A 25744-nucleotide genomic window follows, 5' to 3' on the forward strand; every position below is an offset into this window, starting at 1 on the left:
ACGTTGTTTTCAATATTTTATTAGTCATTGGAAAATATTAAACAACATAATAATAATAATAATAATTGTTTATTAGTCGATGAATTCTGTTACAATAGTGGGGTTGGGCTAAGTCTTACTAGACTTTTAAGCCCACACTTTATTGGTATAAAAAAATAAATAGATTTGTTACATATAAAAACAGTTAATGGTAAAGATAAAACTAGGGTTATGAAAAGTTTGTTACATATTCTTTCGCAAATTTTTTTAAAGCTGTACATGTTTTTACATTATCTAACTGTAGAGAATTAAAAAAAATTATACCTTTGTGAAAAATAGAGTTTAGTCTACGGATAGTTTTCGATTTTGTCACTAGTAGTACATTTTTTTGACGAAATTCATAGATTGTGTTGTTATTTTGTTTAAATTCATTGTGAATTTCGTTATTGACTGATTTATATATAAAAATTATAGAGTTGTAATTTATTATCTGGGATATAGTTAGGATTCCAAGGGACTGGAATATTGGGCCCGTATGTTCATAGTAACTTTTTTGGTCTATGACTCTGACGATTCTTTTTTGTAAGATTAATAGCCGATTTAAATTTCCTTGAGAGGTGTTACCCCAAATAAAAGTGCAAAAATTAAGATATGGGTAGATCAGGGTATAGTACAAATTTCTCGTAATTTGTTTATTAAAGATTAATCGATTTCTAGAAATAGCGTAGATACTACTGGAAATTTTTTTAGCAATATGATCTACGTGTGTTGTCCACGTTAATCGGTCGTCAAACCAAAGGCCCAGGTATTTGTAATGGTCAACTCTCTCTAAGATGTGGTTCTCAAGTACGATTTTGATATTTGGGGGCACATATATTTTCTTATTCGACATAAACATATATACAGATTTTGATTTATTTAATACAAGGTCATTATCTTTGAGCCAATTGTTAATATCTTCCAACTTTCCATTTGTTTTTCTGACTGTTAGTATGATGTTGTCTTCGCTATCCAGTAGGAGTGAGTCATCCGCATATAGAGTTAATGAATCATCATTGAACAGCATTAGGAGATCATTTATATATAGGTTAAAGAGTATTGGCGAGAGTATTGACCCTTGGGGAATTCCAAAATGAGAGGCTTTACTATTTGATAGCATTCCATTAATCTTTGTTTGTAGCAATCTATTGTCCAAGTACGATTTAATCCAATCTGATGCTCGACCTCTTATTCCCATTATGTTTAACTTTTTTAAGAGTCTATCGTGGCTTACATAGTCGAAAGCTTTTTTTAGGTCGAGAAAGACGGCTAAGACCACTTTAGAAGAATCTAGTGACGTCAGGATCTTATTGTAGACGTGAGCTATAGCGTAGTCTACCCCACACTTTTCTCTAAAACCGTACTGCCTTTCGGCTATGAGATTGAATTTAGAGGCATATTTTATTAGTCGGATGTAAAAACATTTGTCATATACTTTTGCTAACACTGAAAGTAGAGCGATCGGTCTGTAGTTTTCCGGGTTATCGATATCACCTTTTTTGTGCACTGGAATTATTACAGTATTTTTTAAAATGTTAGGATAAGTGCCGGAGTTAAATGACAAGTTAATAAGATATACTAGTGGGGTAACAATATATTGAGCCACGCATTTTAGAATATTCGGCGTTATTTCGTCTTTTCCTGGGGCTGAGTCATTTTTAAGGCTCGAAATTATACGGGATATTTCAGTTTCGTCAGTTTCAAATAGCATCATTGAGTTAGCACAGTTTTTTACTAAATCATAAGAGGCATCATTCGCCATATGAATATTAGTAGTTTTTGAATTAACAAAAAATTCATTGAAGGTATCAGGGGAGGTGGATATGGTATTCGGATATTTTTTTTTCTTACTTTTTCCCAAAATGTTATTTATAATCTGCCACGTTTCTTTTGGAGAGTGCGAATCGACTAACAAATTTTTGTAGTAAGTAATTCTGGCGTTGCGAATTTTATTATTAAGGCTATTTCTATGGTTTTTATAATTCGTATTGTTTTGGTCCGTGGGCGAGCGAATTACTATTTTCCTCAGCCTATCTTTAAGTTTAATTTCCCTCTTTAGGTCATCTGTTATCCAAAAGTGCGAAGTTCTCTTATGTACTATTACGTAGGGAAAGCAGTTGTTATATATAGTTACTAATTTATCTAAAAAAATATTAAACGCCGCGTTAGGGTCATTTTGGGAGTATAAGAATTTCCAATCTATGTTTTTTACGCAGCAAGAGAATTTTTCAATATTTTTTGTAGCTTTATTCCTTATTTGGTATAGACAATTCCTGGGTTGAGGAAATTTAAACGTAATGTGGATAGGGAAGTGGTCTGATATGTCCCAATCCGCGTAAACCTTACACGAACTCACAACTTGCGCTAAATTTGTAAAACAAATATCTACCAACTTTCCAGAAATTCTAGTTGGTTGCTTCACTAGTTGCTCTAGGTTATGGCATAACACTAAATCATTAATATCGGCGGTTAGAGAATTCTTTTCTAATAGATTGATATTTATGTCCCCTAAGATTATTTTAGAGCTTCTGGCAGAGCCCATTCTATTAAGATAGGCTTCCAAATGTAATACGAAGTTGCCCACTGGACCAGGTGGACGATATATGACCGATATAAATGTTTCTTTAATTCTTATGGTAAAAATTTCATGGCTCGTGGATATCTCACAGAGGTCGTCTATAATTTCCACACCGATTGTATCTTTAATCAAAAAACCAACTCCACCACCCCTGCGATTGACCCTACCCGCTCCATAATATGCAAAACCATCATAATGTTCTTGATAATCTTTGTACCACGTTTCGCAAAGGGCAAAAATATCTATGTCAATATTAAACTGAGTTACACAATACGAATATAAAAGGGGAAAATTACAGTTTGCACTACGTATGTTATGTGATATTAAATTCAACATTTATTTCAAATATATATAAAGAGAATAAAAAAAGAGAGTACGAAGTTTCCAAAAAAAAAAATATATACATTTTTATCTTACGTAATTTTGACAATTTTTTCCGTTTGGAAGTCGAACTTAAACGTTTCCCCTTCTATTGATATAGAGTTTGTCGCACTCCATTTAAATTTTAGCGGTTGTTTTGTCTTTGCGAACATTCTTAGTTCATATCGAGCCTTGGACTGATTTGGAGTGTAATCCTGCTCTATATAAATATTCGTTCCCTTTAGTTTTACATTTTCCTTGAGAATTTTCATTTTCGTATCATACGTGTCTGCTTTATAAATAATGACCCTACATTTGTTAGTGTTGAAAGCACCTCTGCGAAATACCTGAGCTGGAGTAATATTTATTTCGATTTCTAGTTTAGCGTAAAAAATATCTGCTATTTTATTGGCAAGCTGCCCTCTATCTTCGTTTTGTACGTCATCTACACCTCTAATTACCAGGTTATTACGTCTCGTTACTACTTCTAGGTTTTCTATTTGAAACCTATTTTGCTCTAATTTGCTATTATATTCTTTTTTTAGGTTTTCAATTTTATCGTCTAGTAGGTCACATTTTAATTTTACCCCTGGTACTTCATTAGCATTAGCCTGGATTTGGTCGAGCTTCATATCCATGTCAGTCTGTCTAGACTCTATTATTTCTATTCTAGTTTCCGTTTCTTTAATTCTCTGCAGCTGTTCGTCTAGTTTTTGATTAATACCTGAGAATTCTTCAGTTTGAGACGTTTTAAGATTTCTAATTTCTAATAATATAGTATCGATAGTTTTAACTCCACTTCTTGTTTCTCTTTGGCTATTTTCCCCCGTTTCCTTCATGTTTTCGGTTTTAATTAGTAGACTTGTTGCAGCGGGGGGTCAAAATACGCCAACCCAACACTGTTTGAGCTGTAGAGCTCGTATGCACCCGAACTGGTTTGACGATTGATAAGTTTTCAAGACAATATATTGTATATTCAAAAAGTTACTTGGATTTCGTCCGCCTATGTTTCTTCTACGTCGAACATAAAGGATCCGGTGTCGGTTATTTACTATAGTATGAGCTGGTCGGAAACGAATTGCACTCTGTAGCTTCAGCGACCGGAATGTTAGAGTAGATCTTCTTGCGTAGTTTGTAGGCTTCACACGGCGGGGGCACGAGATAATCTAACACCGTAGTAGTTAATTTTTCGTCCGCCTATGTTTCTTCCACGTTGAACATAAAGGATCCGATGTCGGTTGAGTACTATATAGTACGGACTTTGATCGTAATAAAGCGCGAGTCGAAAGTTCGATTAATAGCTTGGTTAAGGGGAGAAGGTCGGAGCGCATAATCAACGAACCGCTCACCTCAACAGCCTCGAAATAGAGAGAACGGTCTGGAAGGGGGAACTCGGGTTCGAACCAAGGACCTCTCGATCTGCAGTCGAATGCTCTACCACTGAGCTATTCCCCCATGTATACACGGATTGACGTTGTTTTCAATATTTTATTAGTCATTGGAAAATATTAAACAACATGAACGGTCTGGAAGGGGGAACTCGGGTTTGAACCAAGGACCTCTCGATCTGCAGTCGAATGCTCTACCACTGCGTTATTCCCCCATGTATACACGGGTTGATGTTTTTTTACGATCTTTTTTTAATCATTGGAAAATATAAACCCAAAAGGAACGGTCTGGAAGGGGGAACTCGGATTTAAACCAAGGACCTCTCGATCTGCAGTCGAATGCTCTACCACTGAGTTATTCCCCCATGTATACACACGGATTGACGTTGTTTTCAATATTTTATTAGTCATTGGAAAATATTAAACAACATGAACGGTCTGGAAGGGGGAACTCGGGTTTGAACCAAGGCCCTCTCGATCTGCAGTCGAATGCTCTACCACTGAGCTATTCCCCCATGTATACACGGATTGACGTTGTTTTCAATATTTTATTAGTCATTGGAAAATATTAAACAACATGAACGGTCTGGAAGGGGGAACTCGGGTTCGAACCAAGGACCTCTCGATCTGCAGTCGAATGTTCTACCACTGCGTTATTCCCCCATGAATACACGGGTTGATGTTTTTTTACGATATTTTTTTAATCATTGGAAAATATAAACCCAAAAGGAACGGTCTGGAAGGGGGAACTCGGATTTAAACCAAGGACCTCTCGATCTGCAGTCGAATGCTCTACCACTGAGTTATTCCCCCATGTATACACACGGATTGACGTTGTTTTCAATATTTTATTAGTCCTTGGAAAATATTAAACAACATGAACGGTCTGGAAGGGGGAACTCGGGTTTGAACCAAGGCCCTCTCGATCTGCAGTCGAATGCTCTACCACTGAGCTATTCCCCCATGTATACACGGGTTGATGTTTTTTTACGATATTTTTTTAATCATTGGAAAATATAAACCCAAAAGGAACGGTCTGGAAGGGGGAACTCGGATTTAAACCAAGGACCTCTCGATCTGCAGTCGAATGCTCTACCACTGAGTTATTCCCCCATGTATACACACGGATTGACGTTGTTTTCAATATGTTATTAGTCATTGGAAAATATTAAACAACATGAACGGTCTGGAAGGGGGAACTCGGGTTTGAACCAAGGACCTCTCGATCTGCAGTCGAATGCTCTACCACTGAGCCATTCCCCCACGTATACACGGATTGACGTTGTTTTCAATATTTTATTAGTCATTATAAAATATTAAACAACATGAACGGCCTGGAAGGGGGAACTCGGGTTTGAACAAAGGACCTCTCGATCTGCAGTCGAATGCTCTACCACTGAGCTATTCCCCCATGTATACACGGATTGACGTTGTTTTCAATATTTTATTAGTCATTGGAAAATATTAAACAACATGAACGGTCTGGAAGGGGGAACTCGGGTTTGAACCAAGGACCTCTCGATCTGCAGTCGAATGCTCTACCACTGAGCCATTCCCCCATGTATACACGGATTGACGTTGTTTTCAATATTTTATTAGTCATTATAAAATATTAAACAACATAACGGCCTGGAAGGGGGAACTCGGGTTTGAACCGAGGACCTCTCGATCTGCAGTCGAATGCTCTACCACTGAGCTATTCACCCATGTATACACGGACTGACGTTGTTTTCAATATTTTATTAGTCATTGGAAAATATTAAACAACATGAACGGTCTGGAAGGGGGAACTAGGGTTTGAACCAAGGACCTCTGGATCTGCAGTCGAATGCTCTACCACTGAGCTATTCCCCCATCTGTGACGTTGTTTTCAATATTTTATTAGTCATTGGAAAATATTAAACAACATGAACGGTCTGGAAGGGGGAACTCGGGTTTGAACCAAGGACCTCTCGATCTGCAGTCGAATGCTCTACCACTGAGCTATTCCCCCATGTATACACGGATTGATGTTGTTTTGAATATTTTATTAGTCATTGGAAAATATTAAACAACATGAACGGTCTGGAAGGGGGAACTCGGGTTTGAACCAAGGACCTCTCTATCTGCAGTCGAATGCTCTACCACTGAGCTATTCCCCCATGTATACACGGATTGACGTTGTTTTCAATATTTTATTAGTCATTGGAAAATATTAAACAACATGAACGGTCTGGAAGGGGGAACTCGGGTTTGAACAAAGGACCTCTCGATCTGCAGTCGAATGCTCTACCACTGAGCTATTCCCCCATGTATACACGGATTGACGTTGTTTTCAATATTTTATTAGTCATTGGAAAATATTAAACAACATGAACGGTCTGGAAGGGGGAACTCGGGTTTGAACCAAGAACCACTCGATCTGTAATCGAATGCTCTACCACTGAGCTATTCCCCCACGTATACACGGATTGACGTTGTTTTCAATATTTTATTAGTCATTGGAAAATATTAAACAACATGAACGGTCTGGAAAGGGGAACACGGGTTTGAACCAAGGACCTCTCGATCTGCAGTCGAATGCTCTACCACTGAGCCATTCCCCCATGTTTACACGGTTTGACGTTGTTTTCAATATTTTATTAGTCATTATAAAATATTAAACAACATAACGGCCTGGAAGGGGGAACTCGGGTTTGAACAAAGGACCTCTCGATCTGCAGTCGAATGCTCTACCACTGAGCTATTCCCCCATGTATACACGGATTGACGTTGTTTTCAATATTTTATTAGTCATTGGAAAATATTAAACAACATAAACGGTCTGGAAGGGGGAACTCGGGTTTGAACCAAGGACCTCTCTATCTGCAGTCGAATGCTCTACAACTGAGCTATTCCCCCATGTATACACGGATTGACGTTGTTTTCAATATTTTATTAGTCATTGGAAAATATTAAACAACATGAACGGTCTGGAAGGGGGAACTCGGCTTTGAACCAAGGACCTCTCGATCTGCAGTCGAATGCTCTACCACTGAGCTATTCCCCCATGTATACACGGATTGACGTTGTTTTCAATATTTTATTAGTCATTGGAAAATATTAAACAACATGAACGGTCTGGAAGGGGAAACTCGGGTTTGAACCAAGGACCTCTCGATCTGCAGTCGAATGCTCTACCACTGAGCTATTCCCCCATGTATACACGGATTGACGTTGTTTTCAATATTTTATTAGTCATTGGAAAATATTAAACAACATGAACGGTCTGGAAGGGGGAACTCGGGTTTGGACCAAGGACCACTCGATCTGCAATCGAATGCTCTACCACTGAGCTATTCCCCCATGTATACACGGATTGACGTTGTTTTCAATATTTTATTAGTCATTGGAAAATATTAAACAACATGAACGGTCTGGAAGGGGGAACTAGTGTTTGAACCAAGGACCTCTGGATCTGCAGTCGAATGCTCTACCACTGAGCTATTCCCCCATGTATACACGGATTGACGTTGTTTTCAATATTTTATTAGTCATTGGAAAATATTAAACAACATGAACGGTCTGGAAGGGGGAACTCGGGCTCGAACCAAGGACCTCTCGATCAGCAGTCGAATGCTCTACCACTGAGCTATTCCCCCATCTTTGACGTTGTTTTCAATATTTTATTAGTCATCGGAAAATATTAAACAACATGAACGGTCTGGAAGGGGGAACTCGGGTTTGAACCAAGGACCTCTCGATCTGCAGTCGAATGCTCTACCACTGAGCTATTCCCCCATGTATACACGGATTGACGTTGTTTGGAATATTTTATTAGTCATTGGAAAATATTAAACAACATGAACGGTCTGGAAGGGGGAACTCGGGTCTGAACCAAGAACCTCTCGATCTGCAGTCGAATGCTCTACCACTGAGCTATTCCCCCATGTATACACGGATTGACGTTGTTTTCAATATTTTATTAGTCATTGGATAATATTAAACAACATGAACGGTCTGGAAGGGGGAACTCGGGTTTGAACCAAGGACCTCTCGATCTGCAGTCGAATGCTCTACCACTGAGCTATTCACCCATGTATACACGGACTGACGTTGTTTTCAATATTTTATTAGTCATTGGAAAATATTAAACAACATGAACGGTCTGGAAGGGGGAACTCGGGTTTGAACCAAGGACCTCTCTATCTGCAGTCGAATGCTCTACCACTGAGCTATTCCCCCATGTATACACGGATTGACGTTGTTTTCAATATTTTATTAGTCATTGGAAAATATTAAACAACATGAACGGTCTGGAAGGGGGAACTCGGCTTTGAACCAAGGACCTCTGGATCTGCAGTCGAATGCTCTACCACTGATCTATTCCCCCATGTATACACGGATTAACGTTGTTTTCAATATTTTATTAGTCATTGGAAAATATTAAACAACATGAACGGTCTGGAAGGGGGAACTCGGGTTTGAACCAAGAACCTCTCGATCTGCAGTCGAATGCTCTACCACTGAGCTATTCCCCCATCTTTTACGTTGTTTTCAATATTTAATTAGTCATCGGAAAATATTAAACAACATGAACGGTTTGGAAGGGGGAACTCGGGTTTGAACCAAGGACCTCTCGATCTGCAGTCGAATGCTCTACCACTGAGCTATTCCCCCATGTATACACGGATTGACGTTGTTTTGAATATTTTATTAGTCATTGGAAAATATTAAACAACATGAACGGTCTGGAAGGGGGAACTCGGGTCTGAACCAAGGACCTCTCGATCTGCAGTCGAATGCTCTACCACTGAGCTATTCCCCCATGTATACACGGATTGACGTTGTTTTCAATATTTTATTAGTCATTGGATAATATTAAACAACATGAACGTTCTGGAAGGGGGAACTCGGGTTTGAACCAAGGACCTCTCGATCTGCAGTCGAATGCTCTACCACTGAGATATTCCCCCATGTATACACGGACTGACGTTGTTTTCAATATTTTATTAGTCATTGGAAAATATTAAACAACATGAACGGTCTGGAAGGGGGAACTAGGGTTTGAACCAAGGACCTCTGGATCTGCAGTCGAATGCTCTACCACTGAGCTATTCCCCCATCTTTGACGTTGTTTTCAATATTTTATTAGTCATTGGAAAATATTAAACAACATGAACGGTCTGGAAGGGGGAACTCGGGTTTGAACCAAGGACCTCTCGATCTGCAGTCGAATGCTCTACCACTGAGCTATTCCCCCATGTATACACAGATTGACGTTGTTTTCAATATTTTATTAGTCATTGGAAAATATTAAACAACATGAACGGTCTGGAAGGGGGAACTCGGGTTTGAACCAAGGACCTCTCGATCTGCAGTCGAATGCTCTACCACTGCGTTATTCCCCCATGTATGCACTGGATGATGTTTTTTTACGATATTTTTTTAATCATTGGAAAATATAAACCCAAAAGGAAAGGTCTGGAAGGGGGAACTCGGATTTAAACCAAGGACCTCTCGATCTGCAGTCGAATGCTCTACCACTGAGTTATTCCCCCATGTATACACACGGATTGACGTTGTTTTCAATATTTTATTAGTCATTGGAAAATATTAAACAACATTAACGGTCTTGAAGGGGGAACTCGGGTTTCGCCAAGGACCTCTCGATCTGCAGTCGAATGCTCTACCACTGAGCTATTCCCCCATGTATACACGGATTGACGTTGTTTTGAATATTTTATTAGTCATTGGAAAATATTAAACAATATGAACGGTCTGGAAGGGGGAACTCGGGTTTGAACCAAGGACCTCTCGATCTGCAGTCGAATGCTCTACCACTGAGCTATTCTCCCATCTTTGACGTTGTTTTCAATATTTTGTTAGTCATTGGAAAATATTAAACAACATTAACGGTCTTGAATGGGGAACTCGGGTTTGAACCAAGGACCTCTCGATCTGCAGTCGAATGCTCTACCACTGAGCTATTCACCCATGTATACACGGACTGACGTTGTTTTCAATATTTTATTAGTCATTGGAAAATATTAAACAACATGAACGGTCGGGAAGGGGGAACTAGGGTTGGACCAAGGACCTTTGGATCTGCAGTCGAATGCTCTACCACTGAGCTATTCCCCCATCTTTGACGTTGTTTTCAATATTTTATTAGTCATCGGAAAATATTAAACAACATGAACGGTCTGGAAGGGAGAACTCGGGTTTGAACCAAGGACCTCTCGATCTGCAGTCGAATGCTCTACCACTGAGCTATTCCCCCATGTATACACGGATTGACGTTGTTTGGAATATTTTATTAGTCATTGGAAAATATTAAACAACATGAACGGTCTGGAAGGGGGAACTCGGGTCTGAACCAAGGACCTCTCGATCTGCAGTCGAATGCTCTACCACTGAGCTATTCCCCCATGTATACACGGATTGACGTTGTTTTCAATATTTTATTAGTCATTGGATAATATTAAACAACATGAACGGTCTGGAAGGGGGAACTCGGGTTTGAACCAAGGAACTCTGGATCTGCAGTCGAATGCTCTACCACTGAGCTATTCCCCCATCTTTGACGTTGTTTTCAATATTTTATTAGTCATTGGAAAATATTAAACAACATGAACGGTCTGGAAGGGGGAACTCGGGTTTGAACCAAGGACCTCTCGATCTGCAGTCGAATGCTCTACCACTGAGCTATTCCCCCATGTATACACGGATTGATGTTGTTTTGAATATTTTATTAGTCATTGGAAAATATTAAACAACATGAACGGTCTGGAAGGGGGAACTCGGGTTTGAACCAAGTACCTCTCGATCTGCAGTCGAATGCTCTACCACTGAGCTATTCCCCCATGCATACACGGTTTGACGTTGTTTTCAATATTTTATTAGTCATTGGATAATATTAAACAACATGAACGGTCTTGAACGGGGAACTCGGGTTTGAACCAAGGACCTCTCGATCTGCAGTCGAATGCTCTACCACTGAGCCATTCCCCCATGTATACACGGATTGACGTTGTTTTCAATATTTTATTAGTCATTATAAAATATTAAACAACATAACGGCCTGGAAGGGGGAACTCGGGTTTGAACAAAGGACCTCTCGATCTGCAGTCGAATGCTCTACCACTGAGCTATTCCCCCATGTATACACGGATTGACGTTGTTTTCAATATTTTATTAGTCATTGGAAAATATTAAACAACATGAACGATCTGGAAGGGGGAACTCGGGTTTGAACCAAGGACCTCTCGATCTGCAGTCGAATGCTCTACCACTGCGTTATTCCCCCATGTATACACGGATTGACGTTGTTTTCAATATTTTATTAGTCATTGGAAAATATTAAACAACATGAACGGTCTTGAAGGGGGAACTCGGGTTTGAACCAAGGACCTCTCGATCTGCAGTCGAATGCTCTACCACTGAGCTATTCCCCCATGTATACACGGATTGACGTTGTTTTGAATATTTTATTAGTCATTGGAAAATATTAAACAACATGAACGGTCTGGAAGGGGGAACTCGGGTTTGAACCAAGGACCTCTCGATCTGCAGTCGAATGCTCTACCACTGAGCTATTCCCCCATGTATACACGGATTGATGTTGTTTTGAATATTTTATTAGTCATTGGAAAATATTAAACAACATGAACGGTCTGGAAGGGGGAACTCGGGTTTGAACCAAGTACCTCTCGATCTGCAGTCGAATGCTCTACCACTGAGCTATTCCCCCATGTATACACGGTTTGACGTTGTTTTCAATATTTTATTAGTCATTGGATAATATTAAACAACATGAACGGTCTGGAAGGGGGAACTCGGGTTTGAACCAAGGACCTCTCGATCTGCAGTCGAATGCTCTACCACTGAGCCATTCCCCCATGTATACACGGATTGACGTTGTTTTCAATATTTTATTAGTCATTATAAAATATTAAACAACATAACGGCCTGGAAGGGGGAACTCGGGTTTGAACAAAGGACCTCTCGATCTGCAGTCGAATGCTCTACCACTGAGCTATTCCCCCATGTATACACGGATTGACGTTGTTTTCAATATTTTATTAGTCATTGGAAAATATTAAACAACATGAACGGTCTGGAAGGGGGAACTCGGGTTTGAACCAACGACCTCTCTATCTGCAGTCGAATGCTCTACCACTGAGCTATTCCCCCATGTATACACGTATTGACGTTGTTTTCAATATTTTATTAGTCGTTGGAAAATATTAAACAACATGAACGGTCTGGAAGGGGGTACTCGGGTTTGAACCAAGGACCTCTCGATCTGCAGTCGAATGCTCTACCACTGCGTTATTCCCCCATGTATACACGGATTGACGTTGTTTTCAATATTTTATTAGTCATTGGAAAATATTAAACAACATGAACGGTCTTGAAGGGGGAACTCGGGTTTGAACCAAGGACCTCTCGATCTGCAGTCGAATGCTCTACCACTGAGCTATTCCCCCATGTATACACGGATTGACGTTGTTTTGAATATTTTATTAGTCATTGGAAAATATTAAACAACATGAACGGTCTGGAAGGGGCAACTCGGGTTTGAACCAAGGACCTCTCGATCTGCAGTCGAATGCTCTACCACTGAGCTATTCCCCCATCTTTGACGTTGTTTTCAATATTTTATTAGTCATTGGAAAATATTAAACAACATGAACGTTCTGGAAGGGGGAACTCTGGTTTGAACCAAGGACCTCTCGATCTGCAGTCGAATGCTCTACCACTGCGTTATTCCCCCATGTATACACGGATTGACGTTGTTTTCAATATTTTATTAGTCATTGGAAAATATTAAACAACATGAACGGTCTGGAAGGGGGAACTCGGGTTTGAACCAAGGACCTCTCGATCTGCAGTCGAATGCTCTACCACTGCGTTATTCCCCCATGTATACACGGATTGACGTTGTTTTCAATATTTTATTAGTCATTGGAAAATATTAAACAACATGAACGATCTGGAAGGGGGAACTCGGGTTTGAACCAAGGACCTCTCGATCTGCAGTCGAATGCTCTACCACTGCGTTATTCCCCCATGTATACACTGGATGATGTTTTTTTACGATATTTTTTTAATCATTGGAAAATATAAACCCAAAAGGAAAGGTCTGGAAGGGGGAACTCGGATTTAAACCAAGGACCTCTCGATCTGCAGTCGAATGCTCTACCACTGAGTTATTCCCCCATGTATACACACGGATTGACGTTGTTTTCAATATTTTATTAGTCATTGGAAAATATTAAACAACATTAACGGTCTTGAAGGGGGAACTCGGGTTTCGCCAAGGACCTCTCGATCTGCAGTCGAATGCTCTACCACTGAGCTATTCCCCCATGTATACACGGATTGACGTTGTTTTGAATATTTTATTAGTCATTGGAAAATATTAAACAATATGAACGGTCTGGAAGGGGGAACTCGGGTTTGAACCAAGGACCTCTCGATCTGCAGTCGAATGCTCTACCACTGAGCTATTCTCCCATCTTTGACGTTGTTTTCAATATTTTGTTAGTCATTGGAAAATATTAAACAACATTAACGGTCTTGAAGGGGGAACTCGGGTTTGAACCAAGGACCTCTCGATCTGCAGTCGAATGCTCTACCACTGAGCTATTCACCCATGTATACACGGACTGACGTTGTTTTCAATATTTTATTAGTCATTGGAAAATATTAAACAACATGAACGGTCGGGAAGGGGGAACTAGGGTTGGACCAAGGACCTTTGGATCTGCAGTCGAATGCTCTACCACTGAGCTATTCCCCCATCTTTGACGTTGTTTTCAATATTTTATTAGTCATCGGAAAATATTAAACAACATGAACGGTCTGGAAGGGGGAACTCGGGTTTGAACCAAGGACCTCTCGATCTGCAGTCGAATGCTCTACCACTGAGCTATTCCCCCATGTATACACGGATTGACGTTGTTTGGAATATTTTATTAGTCATTGGAAAATATTAAACAACATGAACGGTCTGGAAGGGGGAACTCGGGTCTGAACCAAGGACCTCTCGATCTGCAGTCGAATGCTCTACCACTGAGCTATTCCCCCATGTATACACGGATTGACGTTGTTTTCAATATTTTATTAGTCATTGGATAATATTAAACAACATGAACGGTCTGGAAGGGGGAACTCGGGTTTGAACCAAGGAACTCTGGATCTGCAGTCGAATGCTCTACCACTGAGCTATTCCCCCATCTTTGACGTTGTTTTCAATATTTTATTAGTCATTGGAAAATATTAAACAACATGAACGGTCTGGAAGGGGGAACTCGGGTTTGAACCAAGGACCTCTCGATCTGCAGTCGAATGCTCTACCACTGAGCTATTCCCCCATGTATACACGGATTGATGTTGTTTTGAATATTTTATTAGTCATTGGAAAATATTAAACAACATGAACGGTCTGGAAGGGGGAACTCGGGTTTGAACCAAGTACCTCTCGATCTGCAGTCGAATGCTCTACCACTGAGCTATTCCCCCATGTATACACGGTTTGACGTTGTTTTCAATATTTTATTAGTCATTGGATAATATTAAACAACATGAACGGTCTGGAAGGGGGAACTCGGGTTTGAACCAAGGACCTCTCGATCTGCAGTCGAATGCTCTACCACTGAGCCATTCCCCCATGTATACACGGATTGACGTTGTTTTCAATATTTTATTAGTCATTATAAAATATTAAACAACATAACGGCCTGGAAGGGGGAACTCGGGTTTGAACAAAGGACCTCTCGATCTGCAGTCGAATGCTCTACCACTGAGCTATTCCCCCATGTATACACGGATTGACGTTGTTTTCAATATTTTATTAGTCATTGGAAAATATTAAACAACATGAACGGTCTGGAAGGGGGAACTCGGGTTTGAACCAACGACCTCTCTATCTGCAGTCGAATGCTCTACCACTGAGCTATTCCCCCATGTATACACGTATTGACGTTGTTTTCAATATTTTATTAGTCGTTGGAAAATATTAAACAACATGAACGGTCTGGAAGGGGGTACTCGGGTTTGAACCAAGGACCTCTCGATCTGCAGTCGAATGCTCTACCACTGCGTTATTCCCCCATGTATACACGGATTGACGTTGTTTTCAATATTTTATTAGTCATTGGAAAATATTAAACAACATGAACGGTCTTGAAGGGGGAACTCGGGTTTGAACCAAGGACCTCTCGATCTGCAGTCGAATGCTCTACCACTGAGCTATTCCCCCATGTATACACGGATTGACGTTGTTTTGAATATTTTATTAGTCATTGGAAAATATTAAACAACATGAACGGTCTGGAAGGGGCAACTCGGGTTTGAACCAAGGACCTCTCGATCTGCAGTCGAATGCTCTACCACTGAGCTATTCCCCCATCTTTGACGTTGTTTTCAATATTTTATTAGTCATTGGAAAATATTAAACAACATGAACGTTCTGGAAGGGGGAACTCTGGTTTGAACCAATGACCTCTCGATCTGCAGTCGAATGCTCTACCACTGAGCTATTCACCCATGTATACACGGACTGACGTTGTTTTCAATATTTTATTAGTCATTGGAAAATATTAAACAACATGAACGGTCTGGAAGGGGGAACTCGGGTCTGAACCAAGGACCTCTCGATCTGCAGTCGAATGCTCTACCACTGAGCTATTCCCCCATGTATACACGGATTGACGTTGTTTGGAATATTTTATTAGTCATTGGAAAATATTAAACAACATGAACGGTCTGGAAGGGGGAACTAGGGTTGGACCAAGGACCTTTGGATCTGCAGTCGAATGCTCTACCACTGAGCTATTCCCCCATCTTTGACGTTGTTTTCAATATTTTATTAGTCATCGGAAAATATTAAACAACATGAACGGTCTGGAAGGGGGAACTCGGGTTTGAACCAAGGACCTCTCGATCTGCAGTCGAATGCTCTACCACTGAGCTATTCCCCCATGTATACACGGATTGACGTTGTTTGGAATATTTTATTAGTCATTGGAAAATATTAAACAACATGAACGGTCTGGAAGGGGGAACTCGGGTTTGAACCAAGGACCTCTCGATCTGCAGTCGAATGCTCTACCACTGCGTTATTCCCCCATGTATACACGGATTGACGTTGTTTTCAATATTTTATTAGTCATTGGAAAATATTAAACAACATGAACGGTCTGGAAGGGGGAACTCGGGTTTGAACCAAGGACCTCTCGATCTGCAGTCGAATGCTCTACCACTGAGCTATTCCCCCATGTATACACGGATTGACGTTGTTTTCAATATTTTATTAGTCATTGGATAATATTAAACAACATTAACGGTCTGGAAGGTTGAACTCGGGTTTGAACCAAGGACCTCTCGATCTGCAGTCGAATGCTCTACCACTGAGCTATTCCCCCATGTATCCACGGATTGACGTTGTTTTCAATATTTTATTAGTCATTGGATAATATTAAACAACATTAACGGTCTGGAAGGTTGAACTCGGGTTTGAACCAAGGACCTCTCGATCTGCAGTCGAATGCTCTACCACTGAGCTATTCACCCATGTATACACGGACTGACGTTGTTTTCAATATTTTATTAGTCATTGGAAAATATTAAACAACATGAACGGTCTGGAAGGGGGAACTCGGGTTTGAACCAAGGACCTCTCGATCTGCAGTCGAATGCTCTACCACTGAGCTGTTCCCCCATGTATACACGGGTGGACGTTGTTTTCGATATTTTATAATCATTGGAAAATTTCAAACCAAAAGTAACTACCTGGAAGGGGGAACTCGGGTTTGAACCAAGGACCTCTCAATCTGCAGTCGAATTTGACATGGGGGATCCAGATGTTCACTTGGGCCACCTTGTTCTTCTACCATTGGCTCGGGCATTTCCACACCGTCGCGTCGTCAAGGTTGAAATTGTACAAGATGGCACAAGCGAATACAAATTTTCAAAGGATCTGGGGCATACAGCAAATTGCCTACGTAATCACTCAACGCACGCCAAGTTGACTTGAACAGGCCATTACACCTTTTTCGGTTCATGTAAACGTGGACACCGGGACCAAATGGCTTCTAGATAGGTATGTGGGATTGTGCTGTGGGTGCCATCAATGCATCCGATGACTCCAGGAAGTTTGGTCTTCTTGAAGAATCCACGAGATATTTCTTGGTTAGATGCAAATTGAACATATCGGTTGAATTTATTTATTTATTTATAAATTACAATGGTCTGCCCAGCCGTGACGACTTATGCACAGACACGTGGGTACAAGGATGTTTACTGAGTACAATGAATTAAAATCAACAAAAAACAAAAAAACAAGGATACAAAACAAGTGAAATAAGAAAAAAAAAAGACCATACTGGAGAACAATAATCGAAAATGGGAAGTGCCAGGGAGTTGTAGAGGTTCATTCGCTGGTTGATGGAATTTGTAACATGATCAATGATCCTTGATACTGTGGATCTCTACACCAAGTAGCGATGATCATTGGCCGTTACCCACTGTATACTTCCAGTCGTGTAAAAATGCAAGCAACTGAGTATCTATAGAAAATAACAATGATTAGAAGTGGCAACATATGAACATTAAAAGCAACACAAGGTGGGGAAATATTGGAAAGACAAAATTATTTTACAATGTTTTTCACTCAAGTTACTTGCCATATGCAAATGTTTTCCCCACCGACGGTACATAGATGGCGAAACCTCTCATAAAAACTTACCCTATACAACAATTTTTCTCTGGTTTTGTCTTGCCCCCTAGCTCACGAATGGGGTGAGTTTGGGTAAGTGCTTTTCCTAAGTCTTAGGAAAATAACTTCTTTCTCAGATATTTTTTGCGTCACCCTGTGCCCGATCGCTTTCCTTGCTCATTTACTACTCAATATGCTTATAATATCAGTTTTGGGTATGAAAGAGTAGGATGAAAATATGTATTCCAAAAGGTTGTATAAAAAGTTAACAAAAGTGTTTGTCATATAACTAGTGTTAAAGCACATTAATAATAGAAGTTCAAAAATTTTGCATAGTGATAAAAAATATATTCCTGCTGCAGATACTGGCCGGCCTCATAATGTTCCATGGTCAAGGTCGGGCCTTAGCTCTTCCAAAAGTTTAATGAATACCCTTTTTGGTTGTCGATTATTTGTTAAAAACTCGGTCTGATATCTCCAAAGGGTCTGGTCTCTCGTGATAAATTCTCTCATTTCCAACTGGTTCAACAACGTTTATTCCTCGATTAATTTCCTCAGCTCTTCGCATTGCCAGCAAAGCGACAAACTCCGCCATTGTTGTTTTCAATATTTCGCGCCATTTACGTCATTACGACACCTCCAGAGCACCTATCCCACTGCTCTTTTACCACGAGGTCACTCGGTGTCAAAACCTATGTATTCCCGATCCTGGAATACTGCTCAGCTGTTTGGTCTCGTTCGACAACGAGTGGAGTCCATGCAGTATAAAAAATTCAGCGCCGTGCCCTCCGCTTTGCTGCCAGCGTTGGCTTCGCGTGGAGTACCTCCACGACGAGGGTTCTTCGTAACTATAAGTGGAACACCATGACCTCCGAGCATTCTCACTTGGTCCAAAAGGGGTTATTTTATAAATAACAATGGCAGCTAATATTCTAATCAGTTTACTTGATGCTGAAGAAAATAAACAATATCATATTTTTGTGGACGAAAATGAATTTCAGAGAATATAGAATGGTTAGTTAATTTCCAATGAAACATTTCCATTTAAGTTATAAATAAAATGTTTTTTCCGTCATATATTGTCGTTAAATCGTGTGAAAATAATAATTATTGTCCAAAGCTTAGATTACAACGTTCGTGGCGTTCTCGTAAGCCGCCATCTTTTAAGGAATATTTTTATATTTAACGCTTTTTAGCGACTTCTCACGGGGAGAAAACTTCCTACGAAGAACTCTTCTCAAGAGAAGAATTCCTTCTCAGAATTTTGACGCGCCCCAGGCGCCACAACTTACGCGGCTGAGGTCACAAGCCGCTGCTAGTCCATCCATGGATAGTAGATTTTAGAGGATCGGTAAAAAGCCTGGTTTTTAGCCCTCGTAAACCAATCACACTAAGGGAGTCGGCCAAGGTTATTTAACAAAAACAAGTATCGCTAAGAGTGGACGATATTGTTCGAAAAAAGATAAACACGAAGTACATTTTTACGCCAAAAGGTATTTTTTCACGTTTTTATAGATTAAATATGATATACTAAATATCAGTTGATAGTTTTTATTGAATTAAAAAACCAAAATTAAGAATTACTAAAATATAAAGCGCAAAAAATTACGTAACAATATCAACCGCATTAGATTTCCATTTTGAAATTTTAAGATCACGTGGTACCAACGACCTTGCAAGACTCCCTCGGAGTCTCTCGAGCTGATTGATACGCGGGGAGAAATAAAATGCACTGTGGAAGGGTATCGAAAACCTGTCCTCTTAATTTACTGTCCATGGTCCATCACAAAGACCATAGCTATCGAGTGAAATATGTTCTTTATGAAGAAATTTCTTCGTGTACGCGATTTTTACCATTGACTCTACGGAGCGTTTCATACTTCCTCCCATTATCCACATCTGGTTATATACAAAATGCTAAAACAGCCAAAAAAAACAATAACAAATTACAAAAATTAGAATTTGGCGACAATGATTTACCTCTTAACTTCCCTGATTTTTTTACTGTGAACTCCTCCCACACCCATGGCAATTCCCTTAAATTAAACAAACCGCGTGTTCTCGCTTCCCAACGTCTCAACTATTACTAGTAACACTTTCTAATAAAACTACTTTTCACAATAAAGTTGCTAGTTACCTACGTGGTTAAAAAGAAAGAAAAACAAAAGGAAAAAAAATCCATGTTAACCGTTTCAATTCGAATTTATTTTTTATTTATATTTTTTTTAATTAAAAATTGTCTGTTTTTATTTAGGTATGACATGTACACCTGCTATCTATTGTTCTTTTTGTCTTATGTACCTGTTCATGCCGTTGTTACCGATGCTCTAATATAAGCCTAGTTTTGGCATTTTATGTATTAATAACTTTAAATTATAATTTCTAATTGGAATTTTTTATCTAAACCTAATGGTTCTCGAGATAATTTTAGTATGACCTTGAAGACATGGTTCAAGGTCATACAATTTTCCAAATATTAAAATATCCTACCATGATGCGATTCTCTAGCAAATTTCGATAATGTAGCACGACTTGTTTTGGAGTTATTAGCGCTGTCTTGCAATTTTCCCTTTTACGACCTTTGCGATTTTGGTACCAATTTTCTCGACTTACTATTCGTCGAATCCGATCATGTTCACGCTATGTAGGCATAAAACGTGACGGGGAACACTTTTCTAATTGGAACCAACTTTCTAACACTTACGGTTCTCGAGATAGTTTTTGGATGACCTTGAAGACATGGTTCAAGGTCATCGATGTTATCATTCTTCTTTGGCCCCCTGCACGTGCTACGTAACATAAAAAATTTTAAATTGCTAGAGAAAACGGTTTCTGAGATATTCGCCCTGGATCGTTTTTTAGTGGACAGCCTGTATTGCATGATTAGTAGTGTATTTAAGTCGCGAAAGGAAGTACTTCGAATTATATGTTTGTTTTCGTAACGTTTAATTTTAATTCTACTTTTTATTTATATTATTAAACCTTTTGGTACTCTCAGAGTCTCGTTTTCAGTTTAGTATAAGCCCAAAAATATTCATACCCCTAGACAACAACTGACCCATGTTTAAGTATACTTCGCTAACTCCAATTCCAGTGGTAGTTACGCGAATGGAAATCCGGGATAAATTAATGAACCTTGTGTAACCGTTTTTGTAGATGATCTTTAGTGTTGGTTCGGTTGGGGCACTCTCGCAGTCTGTAACTTAGGAGTCGGGATTTGTTCGGGGCTTAGGTAGACCTTATGGCAGTATGAAAATTCGCAAAGGGAAAAGTTGAAATGGGCTTTAGTTTTCTTATGGCAACCCAAAATGTTTTTGACCTCTCCATTTAAAAAAGCAGGGGATTTTCTCGGTTACCCAAATTTTGTTAAAATTTAACCAAAATTGATCAATTTTAGCAAAAATCATTGACCAATTTTAAGTAAAATTTTGTTGAGAATAAAAAAACTTCGTTAAATTTGCATATATGAAATTTTTAATTAAAAAGGCATTAAGCCTTGTCTTACTCGGTTTCGATCTGCTAAGCTATATTATCTCGAGTCAGAATGAAGCCGATTTTACCCCCTCGTATCTCAAATACTATAGGTCGTATCAAAACAAGTGATGTATCGTTTGAAAGGTTACAGGCACGCGACAAACATATACGAATTCCATCGAACAGGGTTGAGGCGACGTTTCGTAGTAATGGGGCAAAGTAAGGCTGAATTTTTCTTCTTCTTCTTCTTCCATCTTCTCCTCGCAGACCACTCTACAGCAAAAACTACTGAACCGATTTAAATGAAATTTGGTATACCGTTTCATATTAAGCTCTCATTGTGTCCTCCCAAAGGAGAAGTTCATATCTGGTATAGTTCTTGAGCTATGGCGACAAATGTACAGTTCAGCGAGTCGGTAAAGAAACCATGGAGTAATAAACACATAAGAAGTACTAAACCGGAGCGACCAGCGATTTAAAAAAATTATGCAGAGGGTTTGATGGTTGATTCTAGGTGAAAAAGTGGTGCTGTGTTCGAAAAAATTGTCTTAAAGGTTAAAGTGCCCGCTATGACGGATATACTTGGAAACTATGTATGCAACATATTTATAGGTGGATTGTAGTTAAAAAGGGGTGCTGAGTTCGACAACAATAGTCTTGCGAGTGTCAGGGTGAGGGTTGTCCGCCATAGGGCTTGTCGATAAATAAGTCCAGTTTATGACGTTTATGGGAATATAATAACAGATCTTGTGACTGTAGTTTACATCTGCCCCAATATTAGTTTTGGGTGACGTAGGGTTCGCGACGATTGTATTAATAGTTGTAGACTAGAATATTGATGTTCATATTGATTAAATACGGAGCAGCTACAAAAGAGTGAGAAATGGCTCGTTTCAAGGCTTGTTAGGTTAGAGTTAGGTTAGGTTAGGTTAAGTTAGGGTTAGGTTAGGTTAGCAATTTCTGGTTCTTTTGTAGCTGATTCGTTATTAATTACCTTGTTTTCCATTGAAACCAGCCGTCTTTGGCCCATTGTAGCTTCTCCGAATGCACATTCCTGTTTTTCATTGAAATAAAAAACTTCTGTTTCTTTTGTAGTTATTTCGTGTTTAATTAACCTGTTTTCTATTGAAACAAGCCATTTCTCGCTCTTTTGTAGCTGCTCCGTATTTAAATACCCTGTTTTCTATTGAACCAAGCCTTAGTTTAGTCTACAACTATTAATACTATCGTCGCGTACCCTACGTCACCCAAAACTAGTATTGGGGCAGATGTAAACTACTTCCTATCTTGTCCTAGGGAAATAGATTAAACATTCGAATGCTAATGATTTATAGGTTGTTTCTAAGTGAAAGAGGTGCAGTGAGTTCCAAGTGTCTCACCAGTGTCAGGGTGGGCAGTGTGCCGCCAGAGGGCGGTAAACGATGCCAATGAGTAATAAACCCAGTTCAAAACGTGTAAAGTTTAATAACAATCGTACAAGCTTATTTATTAACTTTAAAAAATGAATTAAAGAGCCTAATGACGTCACATTTTCAAAAAATTAAAGTAAACAATATCTAAACGTACACAATGTTGGCGAAAGAGCTAGGCAATTCTCAATATTCCAAATAGGTGAAAGTTCACTTTCCAATTTTGTTTATAAATATTATTTCCGCTTTGTTACGTTTGAAGGTATTATAATAACTTCACTTCTATTGTTATTAACAAAAATGCGTAAAATCCACCCTAAAACCATTCGGTTAAAAATTGCAAGGTCCTTTAAACAAAAACTTCACGTCCTATATTACTCTAGGCCATAAAAGTAGTGAAATCAAATAACGCTCAAGATCAGTAATTATATTCCCATAAACGTCATAAACTGGACTTATTTATCGACAAGTGATGTGCTCTGAAGTAATATGCTATACCTTGCGCGTCCTAAGTGTTTTACTGAGTTAAAATCCTTTGTACAACTATAAAACATTTCAAAGAGAATGGCTAATATTAGAAGAGACAAGTTTTCTTAGCTTAGCTATAACGATTCTAATGATACAATATCAGTTAAATAATTTACAAAGTTAATTAAAGAAAAAGGTCAATATAAGATAAAACGTTTTCTTAAGAATGTATAAAGAGTGAAAAAATCATAAAATTTACAACGTAGCGGACGAAAGACAAGCATAAATATCAAGAATTAGTTCCTAAAAACGATGTAGATGGCAGCATTACCCAATCACGAGACCATTTCAACCTCCCGACTTTAAAGTTTTCTTTCGTTCTCGAAAAACATGGCCGACTTGTTTATTTTATTTATAGGTGCATATATTGTTTAGATCGAAATATATTATCTACTCTGTTTAGATTTACTCTTTTACCTTAAAAGCATAGTAAACGAGTTTCAATAATCAGAGTTAACATAACTTGGCAGTGAAATAAACGTAGGCACGTGTTTAATTCTTGTCTCGCCAAAGTACCACCTTGGTCAACCGAGACAAAATAAAAACACTCGATAAAATTACTGAAACTGTCCGTAGTGGTACCAAGAATGTATTGAAGTTACTAAGAATATTGGACCACAGGATTCTGATTCCCATCCTCGCAGCCTTTGTAGCTTAAATTCGTCTGCTTCCCCATTCAAGTTTGCTATATGATATGACCTTGAATGCGCTTTATATGCAGACGAACTTTCTCCACAAAAGCTGCGAGGATGGTACCAGGGGTTAATGCTATGCTGAAATATTCTTAGTAACTTCAATACATTCTTGGTGGTACTCGAACATTTCTGAACATTATCGATAGGTGCGACTATTGAAACTGGCCAATTACTGAAAGCAGACAAGTTGTTGACTGCAGTGACGTAATTACTGCAGTCAACAACTTGTCTGCTTTATTTAATTATGGTTTTAAGGTAAAAGAGTAAATTTAAACAAAGTAGATAATATATTTCGATCTAAATAATATATTTGATACAGTGCGATTCTAATATTAGCCATTCTCTTTGAAATGTTTTTACCTCTCCGAGGGGACAAAGTCCCCTAGGAGGGGTTATACAACGACCGTGTCTGTCTGTGGGTGTGTCTGTCTGTCAGGACTGCGAACGCGTTCGCATTTTCGGTGCAAAGTGTAATCACTGCGTACGCAGTTTCTCAAAGGGTTGGCAAAACCACCGTGTGACGGTGAGCGTTAACGGATGCATTTGCGGTTTGGTTTGGATGGTGTTTTTTCGCTCCCCGTCGTGACGGTTTGGTGTATTACGGTTTTTGTAATGTTTATGCGTAGGTTGTGAGTGTTGAATTTGTTGTGTTTGTGTTCTGATGGATGTGCATGTTGAGTCTGTTGTGTTTATATGGGCGTTTTCTCTCCAACTTCTTCTTAATGACTTTGGGACGGACCGAGTGCTGAGTGTAATGCTACCTCTCAACGTCCAATGGCAGGGTTTCCACCAGTTGTACACGGTATTCGTCTTAGTATCAATTTGCGATCGCATCGGGCGGGATTTGAACCCGAGACCTCCTGAGTGACAGGCGGACGTTCTACCACAGAACCACCGACACTTGTTACGCCTTATTGAAAATTAGACCTTCAGCTTTATCGGAAGCGTATTTAATAGAGTACGAAATTTTGGTTTAATTGAAATAGAATTGAAATTGAAATTATTGCATCGAAGAAATTCTAATTTAGCGTTTCTCTATTGATTAAAAACTAATGCGCCACCCAGGTTTCGAACCCAGACCATTCGGCTTGGCAGTCGAGCGCTCTACCACAGAACCACCGATAGCTGCTTAGATTCACTGAAATTAAGACAGGCATCGTAAGCATAATAGGTAATAAAGTCTTTTTTTATTAATGAATTTATGAAGGCCTAATCTGGTATTTTTTAAAGGTTAAATCTTGTTTTAGCGCAGTCAGCCGAGATTAGAGGGTTAAAGGGTAGACCCTGTGGGTGGTCCACTTTCTTAACGACCTATATATAGTTCTGTTAATTCAAAGGAGATAATTTAACGTTAATTTCTTTAAGAGCTGGCGGTTAGTCAAGTGGCTCTCTGTGCTTTGTTGATGGTAAGGTTTTTGCTTCTTGTAAATACATTTGGTGTGGATATTTGGATATCTACGATTTCTAACGCAGTCAATGATTTCTTGGGTGTGCGAGTCATTATATGATATTGGAAATTGGACGGCATTGGTCTTTTTCATGTGGTATGCGTCACAACGTCAACAGGAAGTGAACGAGTCGTCCACTACCAGATATCTACGGTATCTTCA

General features: G+C 39.2%; 77 non-coding genes across 77 annotated transcripts; all 77 read right to left on the reverse strand.

Annotated features, from left to right (window-relative positions):
- Window positions 1-4339: 4339 nt before the first annotated feature.
- On the reverse strand, window positions 4340-4411 carry TRNAC-GCA (transfer RNA cysteine (anticodon GCA)). The gene has a single exon. It is a non-coding gene; the product is annotated as a tRNA-Cys (tRNA).
- Window positions 4412-4487: 76 nt separating this feature from the next.
- On the reverse strand, window positions 4488-4559 carry TRNAC-GCA (transfer RNA cysteine (anticodon GCA)). The gene has a single exon. It is a non-coding gene; the product is annotated as a tRNA-Cys (tRNA).
- A 78-nt stretch (window positions 4560-4637) lies between these two features.
- TRNAC-GCA (transfer RNA cysteine (anticodon GCA)) lies at window positions 4638-4709 on the reverse strand. Its single transcript has one exon. It is a non-coding gene; the product is annotated as a tRNA-Cys (tRNA).
- Window positions 4710-4787: 78 nt separating this feature from the next.
- On the reverse strand, window positions 4788-4859 carry TRNAC-GCA (transfer RNA cysteine (anticodon GCA)). The gene has a single exon. It is a non-coding gene; the product is annotated as a tRNA-Cys (tRNA).
- Window positions 4860-5085: 226 nt separating this feature from the next.
- On the reverse strand, window positions 5086-5157 carry TRNAC-GCA (transfer RNA cysteine (anticodon GCA)). The gene has a single exon. It is a non-coding gene; the product is annotated as a tRNA-Cys (tRNA).
- Window positions 5158-5235: 78 nt separating this feature from the next.
- On the reverse strand, window positions 5236-5307 carry TRNAC-GCA (transfer RNA cysteine (anticodon GCA)). Its single transcript has one exon. It is a non-coding gene; the product is annotated as a tRNA-Cys (tRNA).
- Window positions 5308-5385: 78 nt separating this feature from the next.
- On the reverse strand, window positions 5386-5457 carry TRNAC-GCA (transfer RNA cysteine (anticodon GCA)). Its single transcript has one exon. It is a non-coding gene; the product is annotated as a tRNA-Cys (tRNA).
- A 78-nt stretch (window positions 5458-5535) lies between these two features.
- On the reverse strand, window positions 5536-5607 carry TRNAC-GCA (transfer RNA cysteine (anticodon GCA)). Its single transcript has one exon. It is a non-coding gene; the product is annotated as a tRNA-Cys (tRNA).
- Window positions 5608-5683: 76 nt separating this feature from the next.
- Window positions 5684-5755, reverse strand: TRNAC-GCA (transfer RNA cysteine (anticodon GCA)). Its single transcript has one exon. It is a non-coding gene; the product is annotated as a tRNA-Cys (tRNA).
- A 76-nt stretch (window positions 5756-5831) lies between these two features.
- Window positions 5832-5903, reverse strand: TRNAC-GCA (transfer RNA cysteine (anticodon GCA)). The gene has a single exon. It is a non-coding gene; the product is annotated as a tRNA-Cys (tRNA).
- Window positions 5904-5978: 75 nt separating this feature from the next.
- Window positions 5979-6050, reverse strand: TRNAC-GCA (transfer RNA cysteine (anticodon GCA)). Its single transcript has one exon. It is a non-coding gene; the product is annotated as a tRNA-Cys (tRNA).
- Window positions 6051-6126: 76 nt separating this feature from the next.
- Window positions 6127-6198, reverse strand: TRNAC-GCA (transfer RNA cysteine (anticodon GCA)). Its single transcript has one exon. It is a non-coding gene; the product is annotated as a tRNA-Cys (tRNA).
- A 67-nt stretch (window positions 6199-6265) lies between these two features.
- On the reverse strand, window positions 6266-6337 carry TRNAC-GCA (transfer RNA cysteine (anticodon GCA)). The gene has a single exon. It is a non-coding gene; the product is annotated as a tRNA-Cys (tRNA).
- Window positions 6338-6413: 76 nt separating this feature from the next.
- On the reverse strand, window positions 6414-6485 carry TRNAC-GCA (transfer RNA cysteine (anticodon GCA)). The gene has a single exon. It is a non-coding gene; the product is annotated as a tRNA-Cys (tRNA).
- A 76-nt stretch (window positions 6486-6561) lies between these two features.
- On the reverse strand, window positions 6562-6633 carry TRNAC-GCA (transfer RNA cysteine (anticodon GCA)). Its single transcript has one exon. It is a non-coding gene; the product is annotated as a tRNA-Cys (tRNA).
- A 76-nt stretch (window positions 6634-6709) lies between these two features.
- On the reverse strand, window positions 6710-6781 carry TRNAC-ACA (transfer RNA cysteine (anticodon ACA)). The gene has a single exon. It is a non-coding gene; the product is annotated as a tRNA-Cys (tRNA).
- Window positions 6782-6857: 76 nt separating this feature from the next.
- TRNAC-GCA (transfer RNA cysteine (anticodon GCA)) lies at window positions 6858-6929 on the reverse strand. The gene has a single exon. It is a non-coding gene; the product is annotated as a tRNA-Cys (tRNA).
- A 75-nt stretch (window positions 6930-7004) lies between these two features.
- On the reverse strand, window positions 7005-7076 carry TRNAC-GCA (transfer RNA cysteine (anticodon GCA)). Its single transcript has one exon. It is a non-coding gene; the product is annotated as a tRNA-Cys (tRNA).
- A 76-nt stretch (window positions 7077-7152) lies between these two features.
- Window positions 7153-7224, reverse strand: TRNAC-GCA (transfer RNA cysteine (anticodon GCA)). The gene has a single exon. It is a non-coding gene; the product is annotated as a tRNA-Cys (tRNA).
- Window positions 7225-7300: 76 nt separating this feature from the next.
- On the reverse strand, window positions 7301-7372 carry TRNAC-GCA (transfer RNA cysteine (anticodon GCA)). Its single transcript has one exon. It is a non-coding gene; the product is annotated as a tRNA-Cys (tRNA).
- A 76-nt stretch (window positions 7373-7448) lies between these two features.
- Window positions 7449-7520, reverse strand: TRNAC-GCA (transfer RNA cysteine (anticodon GCA)). Its single transcript has one exon. It is a non-coding gene; the product is annotated as a tRNA-Cys (tRNA).
- A 76-nt stretch (window positions 7521-7596) lies between these two features.
- TRNAC-GCA (transfer RNA cysteine (anticodon GCA)) lies at window positions 7597-7668 on the reverse strand. The gene has a single exon. It is a non-coding gene; the product is annotated as a tRNA-Cys (tRNA).
- A 76-nt stretch (window positions 7669-7744) lies between these two features.
- On the reverse strand, window positions 7745-7816 carry TRNAC-GCA (transfer RNA cysteine (anticodon GCA)). The gene has a single exon. It is a non-coding gene; the product is annotated as a tRNA-Cys (tRNA).
- A 76-nt stretch (window positions 7817-7892) lies between these two features.
- On the reverse strand, window positions 7893-7964 carry TRNAS-GCU (transfer RNA serine (anticodon GCU)). Its single transcript has one exon. It is a non-coding gene; the product is annotated as a tRNA-Ser (tRNA).
- Window positions 7965-8031: 67 nt separating this feature from the next.
- On the reverse strand, window positions 8032-8103 carry TRNAC-GCA (transfer RNA cysteine (anticodon GCA)). Its single transcript has one exon. It is a non-coding gene; the product is annotated as a tRNA-Cys (tRNA).
- Window positions 8104-8179: 76 nt separating this feature from the next.
- On the reverse strand, window positions 8180-8251 carry TRNAC-GCA (transfer RNA cysteine (anticodon GCA)). The gene has a single exon. It is a non-coding gene; the product is annotated as a tRNA-Cys (tRNA).
- Window positions 8252-8327: 76 nt separating this feature from the next.
- On the reverse strand, window positions 8328-8399 carry TRNAC-GCA (transfer RNA cysteine (anticodon GCA)). The gene has a single exon. It is a non-coding gene; the product is annotated as a tRNA-Cys (tRNA).
- Window positions 8400-8475: 76 nt separating this feature from the next.
- On the reverse strand, window positions 8476-8547 carry TRNAC-GCA (transfer RNA cysteine (anticodon GCA)). Its single transcript has one exon. It is a non-coding gene; the product is annotated as a tRNA-Cys (tRNA).
- Window positions 8548-8771: 224 nt separating this feature from the next.
- TRNAC-GCA (transfer RNA cysteine (anticodon GCA)) lies at window positions 8772-8843 on the reverse strand. The gene has a single exon. It is a non-coding gene; the product is annotated as a tRNA-Cys (tRNA).
- A 67-nt stretch (window positions 8844-8910) lies between these two features.
- Window positions 8911-8982, reverse strand: TRNAC-GCA (transfer RNA cysteine (anticodon GCA)). The gene has a single exon. It is a non-coding gene; the product is annotated as a tRNA-Cys (tRNA).
- A 76-nt stretch (window positions 8983-9058) lies between these two features.
- Window positions 9059-9130, reverse strand: TRNAC-GCA (transfer RNA cysteine (anticodon GCA)). The gene has a single exon. It is a non-coding gene; the product is annotated as a tRNA-Cys (tRNA).
- Window positions 9131-9206: 76 nt separating this feature from the next.
- TRNAC-GCA (transfer RNA cysteine (anticodon GCA)) lies at window positions 9207-9278 on the reverse strand. The gene has a single exon. It is a non-coding gene; the product is annotated as a tRNA-Cys (tRNA).
- A 76-nt stretch (window positions 9279-9354) lies between these two features.
- Window positions 9355-9426, reverse strand: TRNAC-GCA (transfer RNA cysteine (anticodon GCA)). Its single transcript has one exon. It is a non-coding gene; the product is annotated as a tRNA-Cys (tRNA).
- Window positions 9427-9493: 67 nt separating this feature from the next.
- TRNAC-GCA (transfer RNA cysteine (anticodon GCA)) lies at window positions 9494-9565 on the reverse strand. Its single transcript has one exon. It is a non-coding gene; the product is annotated as a tRNA-Cys (tRNA).
- Window positions 9566-9641: 76 nt separating this feature from the next.
- On the reverse strand, window positions 9642-9713 carry TRNAC-GCA (transfer RNA cysteine (anticodon GCA)). Its single transcript has one exon. It is a non-coding gene; the product is annotated as a tRNA-Cys (tRNA).
- Window positions 9714-9791: 78 nt separating this feature from the next.
- Window positions 9792-9863, reverse strand: TRNAC-GCA (transfer RNA cysteine (anticodon GCA)). The gene has a single exon. It is a non-coding gene; the product is annotated as a tRNA-Cys (tRNA).
- Window positions 9864-10088: 225 nt separating this feature from the next.
- TRNAC-GCA (transfer RNA cysteine (anticodon GCA)) lies at window positions 10089-10160 on the reverse strand. Its single transcript has one exon. It is a non-coding gene; the product is annotated as a tRNA-Cys (tRNA).
- A 67-nt stretch (window positions 10161-10227) lies between these two features.
- On the reverse strand, window positions 10228-10300 carry TRNAC-GCA (transfer RNA cysteine (anticodon GCA)). The gene has a single exon. It is a non-coding gene; the product is annotated as a tRNA-Cys (tRNA).
- A 213-nt stretch (window positions 10301-10513) lies between these two features.
- Window positions 10514-10585, reverse strand: TRNAC-GCA (transfer RNA cysteine (anticodon GCA)). Its single transcript has one exon. It is a non-coding gene; the product is annotated as a tRNA-Cys (tRNA).
- Window positions 10586-10661: 76 nt separating this feature from the next.
- TRNAC-GCA (transfer RNA cysteine (anticodon GCA)) lies at window positions 10662-10733 on the reverse strand. Its single transcript has one exon. It is a non-coding gene; the product is annotated as a tRNA-Cys (tRNA).
- Window positions 10734-10809: 76 nt separating this feature from the next.
- TRNAC-GCA (transfer RNA cysteine (anticodon GCA)) lies at window positions 10810-10881 on the reverse strand. Its single transcript has one exon. It is a non-coding gene; the product is annotated as a tRNA-Cys (tRNA).
- A 67-nt stretch (window positions 10882-10948) lies between these two features.
- Window positions 10949-11020, reverse strand: TRNAC-GCA (transfer RNA cysteine (anticodon GCA)). The gene has a single exon. It is a non-coding gene; the product is annotated as a tRNA-Cys (tRNA).
- Window positions 11021-11096: 76 nt separating this feature from the next.
- On the reverse strand, window positions 11097-11168 carry TRNAC-GCA (transfer RNA cysteine (anticodon GCA)). Its single transcript has one exon. It is a non-coding gene; the product is annotated as a tRNA-Cys (tRNA).
- Window positions 11169-11241: 73 nt separating this feature from the next.
- On the reverse strand, window positions 11242-11316 carry TRNAC-GCA (transfer RNA cysteine (anticodon GCA)). The gene has a single exon. It is a non-coding gene; the product is annotated as a tRNA-Cys (tRNA).
- A 75-nt stretch (window positions 11317-11391) lies between these two features.
- TRNAC-GCA (transfer RNA cysteine (anticodon GCA)) lies at window positions 11392-11463 on the reverse strand. The gene has a single exon. It is a non-coding gene; the product is annotated as a tRNA-Cys (tRNA).
- Window positions 11464-11539: 76 nt separating this feature from the next.
- On the reverse strand, window positions 11540-11611 carry TRNAC-GCA (transfer RNA cysteine (anticodon GCA)). The gene has a single exon. It is a non-coding gene; the product is annotated as a tRNA-Cys (tRNA).
- A 76-nt stretch (window positions 11612-11687) lies between these two features.
- On the reverse strand, window positions 11688-11759 carry TRNAC-GCA (transfer RNA cysteine (anticodon GCA)). The gene has a single exon. It is a non-coding gene; the product is annotated as a tRNA-Cys (tRNA).
- A 76-nt stretch (window positions 11760-11835) lies between these two features.
- On the reverse strand, window positions 11836-11907 carry TRNAC-GCA (transfer RNA cysteine (anticodon GCA)). Its single transcript has one exon. It is a non-coding gene; the product is annotated as a tRNA-Cys (tRNA).
- A 76-nt stretch (window positions 11908-11983) lies between these two features.
- Window positions 11984-12055, reverse strand: TRNAC-GCA (transfer RNA cysteine (anticodon GCA)). Its single transcript has one exon. It is a non-coding gene; the product is annotated as a tRNA-Cys (tRNA).
- Window positions 12056-12131: 76 nt separating this feature from the next.
- On the reverse strand, window positions 12132-12203 carry TRNAC-GCA (transfer RNA cysteine (anticodon GCA)). Its single transcript has one exon. It is a non-coding gene; the product is annotated as a tRNA-Cys (tRNA).
- A 75-nt stretch (window positions 12204-12278) lies between these two features.
- Window positions 12279-12350, reverse strand: TRNAC-GCA (transfer RNA cysteine (anticodon GCA)). The gene has a single exon. It is a non-coding gene; the product is annotated as a tRNA-Cys (tRNA).
- A 76-nt stretch (window positions 12351-12426) lies between these two features.
- TRNAC-GCA (transfer RNA cysteine (anticodon GCA)) lies at window positions 12427-12498 on the reverse strand. Its single transcript has one exon. It is a non-coding gene; the product is annotated as a tRNA-Cys (tRNA).
- Window positions 12499-12722: 224 nt separating this feature from the next.
- Window positions 12723-12794, reverse strand: TRNAC-GCA (transfer RNA cysteine (anticodon GCA)). Its single transcript has one exon. It is a non-coding gene; the product is annotated as a tRNA-Cys (tRNA).
- A 76-nt stretch (window positions 12795-12870) lies between these two features.
- On the reverse strand, window positions 12871-12942 carry TRNAC-GCA (transfer RNA cysteine (anticodon GCA)). Its single transcript has one exon. It is a non-coding gene; the product is annotated as a tRNA-Cys (tRNA).
- Window positions 12943-13157: 215 nt separating this feature from the next.
- On the reverse strand, window positions 13158-13229 carry TRNAC-GCA (transfer RNA cysteine (anticodon GCA)). The gene has a single exon. It is a non-coding gene; the product is annotated as a tRNA-Cys (tRNA).
- A 76-nt stretch (window positions 13230-13305) lies between these two features.
- Window positions 13306-13377, reverse strand: TRNAC-GCA (transfer RNA cysteine (anticodon GCA)). The gene has a single exon. It is a non-coding gene; the product is annotated as a tRNA-Cys (tRNA).
- A 78-nt stretch (window positions 13378-13455) lies between these two features.
- TRNAC-GCA (transfer RNA cysteine (anticodon GCA)) lies at window positions 13456-13527 on the reverse strand. The gene has a single exon. It is a non-coding gene; the product is annotated as a tRNA-Cys (tRNA).
- Window positions 13528-13752: 225 nt separating this feature from the next.
- Window positions 13753-13824, reverse strand: TRNAC-GCA (transfer RNA cysteine (anticodon GCA)). The gene has a single exon. It is a non-coding gene; the product is annotated as a tRNA-Cys (tRNA).
- A 67-nt stretch (window positions 13825-13891) lies between these two features.
- On the reverse strand, window positions 13892-13963 carry TRNAC-GCA (transfer RNA cysteine (anticodon GCA)). The gene has a single exon. It is a non-coding gene; the product is annotated as a tRNA-Cys (tRNA).
- A 214-nt stretch (window positions 13964-14177) lies between these two features.
- Window positions 14178-14249, reverse strand: TRNAC-GCA (transfer RNA cysteine (anticodon GCA)). Its single transcript has one exon. It is a non-coding gene; the product is annotated as a tRNA-Cys (tRNA).
- Window positions 14250-14325: 76 nt separating this feature from the next.
- TRNAC-GCA (transfer RNA cysteine (anticodon GCA)) lies at window positions 14326-14397 on the reverse strand. The gene has a single exon. It is a non-coding gene; the product is annotated as a tRNA-Cys (tRNA).
- Window positions 14398-14473: 76 nt separating this feature from the next.
- TRNAC-GCA (transfer RNA cysteine (anticodon GCA)) lies at window positions 14474-14545 on the reverse strand. Its single transcript has one exon. It is a non-coding gene; the product is annotated as a tRNA-Cys (tRNA).
- A 67-nt stretch (window positions 14546-14612) lies between these two features.
- Window positions 14613-14684, reverse strand: TRNAC-GCA (transfer RNA cysteine (anticodon GCA)). The gene has a single exon. It is a non-coding gene; the product is annotated as a tRNA-Cys (tRNA).
- Window positions 14685-14760: 76 nt separating this feature from the next.
- TRNAC-GCA (transfer RNA cysteine (anticodon GCA)) lies at window positions 14761-14832 on the reverse strand. The gene has a single exon. It is a non-coding gene; the product is annotated as a tRNA-Cys (tRNA).
- A 76-nt stretch (window positions 14833-14908) lies between these two features.
- Window positions 14909-14980, reverse strand: TRNAC-GCA (transfer RNA cysteine (anticodon GCA)). The gene has a single exon. It is a non-coding gene; the product is annotated as a tRNA-Cys (tRNA).
- A 75-nt stretch (window positions 14981-15055) lies between these two features.
- Window positions 15056-15127, reverse strand: TRNAC-GCA (transfer RNA cysteine (anticodon GCA)). The gene has a single exon. It is a non-coding gene; the product is annotated as a tRNA-Cys (tRNA).
- Window positions 15128-15203: 76 nt separating this feature from the next.
- On the reverse strand, window positions 15204-15275 carry TRNAC-GCA (transfer RNA cysteine (anticodon GCA)). Its single transcript has one exon. It is a non-coding gene; the product is annotated as a tRNA-Cys (tRNA).
- A 224-nt stretch (window positions 15276-15499) lies between these two features.
- On the reverse strand, window positions 15500-15571 carry TRNAC-GCA (transfer RNA cysteine (anticodon GCA)). Its single transcript has one exon. It is a non-coding gene; the product is annotated as a tRNA-Cys (tRNA).
- A 76-nt stretch (window positions 15572-15647) lies between these two features.
- On the reverse strand, window positions 15648-15719 carry TRNAC-GCA (transfer RNA cysteine (anticodon GCA)). Its single transcript has one exon. It is a non-coding gene; the product is annotated as a tRNA-Cys (tRNA).
- A 67-nt stretch (window positions 15720-15786) lies between these two features.
- On the reverse strand, window positions 15787-15858 carry TRNAC-GCA (transfer RNA cysteine (anticodon GCA)). The gene has a single exon. It is a non-coding gene; the product is annotated as a tRNA-Cys (tRNA).
- Window positions 15859-15934: 76 nt separating this feature from the next.
- Window positions 15935-16006, reverse strand: TRNAC-GCA (transfer RNA cysteine (anticodon GCA)). Its single transcript has one exon. It is a non-coding gene; the product is annotated as a tRNA-Cys (tRNA).
- A 214-nt stretch (window positions 16007-16220) lies between these two features.
- Window positions 16221-16292, reverse strand: TRNAC-GCA (transfer RNA cysteine (anticodon GCA)). The gene has a single exon. It is a non-coding gene; the product is annotated as a tRNA-Cys (tRNA).
- Window positions 16293-16368: 76 nt separating this feature from the next.
- On the reverse strand, window positions 16369-16440 carry TRNAC-GCA (transfer RNA cysteine (anticodon GCA)). The gene has a single exon. It is a non-coding gene; the product is annotated as a tRNA-Cys (tRNA).
- Window positions 16441-16516: 76 nt separating this feature from the next.
- Window positions 16517-16588, reverse strand: TRNAC-GCA (transfer RNA cysteine (anticodon GCA)). The gene has a single exon. It is a non-coding gene; the product is annotated as a tRNA-Cys (tRNA).
- Window positions 16589-16664: 76 nt separating this feature from the next.
- Window positions 16665-16736, reverse strand: TRNAC-GCA (transfer RNA cysteine (anticodon GCA)). Its single transcript has one exon. It is a non-coding gene; the product is annotated as a tRNA-Cys (tRNA).
- Window positions 16737-16812: 76 nt separating this feature from the next.
- TRNAC-GCA (transfer RNA cysteine (anticodon GCA)) lies at window positions 16813-16884 on the reverse strand. The gene has a single exon. It is a non-coding gene; the product is annotated as a tRNA-Cys (tRNA).
- A 76-nt stretch (window positions 16885-16960) lies between these two features.
- Window positions 16961-17032, reverse strand: TRNAC-GCA (transfer RNA cysteine (anticodon GCA)). Its single transcript has one exon. It is a non-coding gene; the product is annotated as a tRNA-Cys (tRNA).
- Between the last annotated feature and the right edge of the window lie 8712 nt (window positions 17033-25744).

This window comes from Leiobunum rupestre, chromosome 3, assembly GCF_980474605.1.
Source record: "Leiobunum rupestre chromosome 3, qqLeiRupe1.1.hap1, whole genome shotgun sequence".
NCBI lineage: Eukaryota > Metazoa > Arthropoda > Arachnida > Opiliones > Sclerosomatidae > Leiobunum > Leiobunum rupestre.